Source organism: Austrofundulus limnaeus, unplaced genomic scaffold, assembly GCF_001266775.1.
Source record: "Austrofundulus limnaeus strain Quisiro unplaced genomic scaffold, Austrofundulus_limnaeus-1.0 Scaffold28, whole genome shotgun sequence".
In the NCBI taxonomy this organism is placed as follows: domain Eukaryota; kingdom Metazoa; phylum Chordata; class Actinopteri; order Cyprinodontiformes; family Rivulidae; genus Austrofundulus; species Austrofundulus limnaeus.
In genome coordinates, this window is record NW_013952430.1 from 639,557 (window position 1) to 641,659 (window position 2,103).

Below are 2,103 nucleotides of genomic sequence, written 5' to 3' on the forward strand. Positions count from 1 at the left end.
TTCTCTCATGCTCTCTACAGAGAAGCAGCGGCGCAAACACGTGACGTCATTAAAGATACTGGAGTGTCTTAAAGAGATACTACACAATTACGGCTGTTACAACTTTTCTTTAAAGGTTCAGTCTTGAATCTGTTCTTTGATTTTTCATTTTATCTTTTTTTTCTGACCTTATTCAACCCCTTCAGTGATAACCTGTATCTTTGCCCTCAAAAATCCATAATTTTTACAATAAACAAAATCTGCGTTATGTAAAGACAGACATGGGGAGACATAACAGGAGTTGTAGTGCACAGGAGCAGGGAAATGACAAAAAAGACGGGGAGAGGCGGCAGAGTGGGTTGAGAGATGCATTATTTTGTTTGTTACATCCTCCAGGCTCTAAATTTGAAGCGTGTGATTGCCCTATGTGTCTGTATAGCTACCTGAAAAATGGTGGAGTATCTGTGTAATTTACAGATAATCTTTACAACATGACATTTATGGCAAAGGGAGGCCTGGACCAGTAGGCAGCCTAACATGCCTGGTTTTGGACTGTGGGGGAAATCGGAATACTTGGAGAAAAACCTGGAGAGCATGCAAAGTCCACACACAGAAACATAACCCTCAGGTCCAAACCGGGGATCGCAGAGCTTTCTTGTTGCGAGACAAGAAAAGAGAAGAGGAAGAACAATCAGTCTGATGTAGAGGATTGAGTGAAACTGTGGCATGAGGTAATCGAGAGTGAAATTACTGAACAGCATCATCAGTTTCTGTTGCACTCGCAGATATCGGAAAGTGTCAGCAGTTTTGAGAATTTCTTGTGTCTGTGGCACAATTTAAAATTTGAAACAAAACTGTGACTGTAAATGAGAAACAGAACAGTTAATGTGAAAAAATACTAACATCAAATGATTCAATTTCATCAACCAGTTTCAGTTCTTTTAGGTTTGCCTGTAAATGATAGATATTTGTGTTGTTGAGAAGGATTTTGCTGAGCTCCTCATCTCATGTTCACAGCAAAGTTTGGATTGGGAAATCAGTTATGGTTTAATGTTGGAAATCCCAGGATGACAGTAAACATATAAACTATTGTCATGCATATTTACACAGAGAAACTCTTTTTGATTAGCTTGTTTCCCTTTTGTCTTTCCTTATTGTGAACAATAAATGTTGAAGCCATTGTGAAAATGTGAACATTTAAAGGTAGAGTCGTGAAGGCCAGTAAAACAAAAGTCATAAAGTAAGAAAAAAAATACACGTAGTACTTTTCCCTTACCAATGATTAAATGTTCCTAAAAATATACTCATGACAGTTGTCTGTCTCACTCATTTTCTTTTTCTTTTGCATAAAACAGCAGATTCACTAATATTTCCACCTAACTTCTCTGGGATTCCACCATATTTATGTTTCTTCACGGACTACAGCTGAATGTAGGTCAGTCACGTGACTCAAACTGGTTTTCCACAAATTCAAAATTACCCATCAGTATATTTGGAACAGCCTATGAGAGAAAAGGGGCATAGTATACTGAGCTAGAGGAGGAGAGCTGGAGAAATGGAGTGTCAAAATTCAGGGGCTGCATCCTTTGACATCTAAATTTGAAGGCCGATTACGTCACAGTGATGTACCAAAGGTAGTTAAATTTTGAAGACACCTCCTATTGTGACCCACGAATATGTCCTCCTTTTGCTTTTGAAATTTGGTGAATCCTTCTCAGCCCGCCCTATCCCAAGATGCATTGTGGGTCGATTAGGAGAGGTTTTAATTAATTAATTAATTGCTTGTAATGGTGGATGAAGCTAGAGTCAGGAGTGCAGTTTTAAATAAAAATCTGTCTGGACCAGGTAGGGGTTTGTCATTTGCACAGATATGATTGTTAGTAATCCAGAGTATAGGATTGTGGAATGGTCTGGAAGATGATCTTAAAAATGCTTGATCTACAGTATGTATATATTTAAAAGGCAGATAAAAGCAAGTTTGTTAAAGGTATATGGAAAATTAAAATGTGAAGCTATATTAATTGTTGTTTGAGTTGATGTTTTTATTTTTATTTAGTATTTTTTTTTGTAAATTATGTTTTTTTAGAATATATTCTGGGGTTAAAAGGGGCAGACATTATAAGA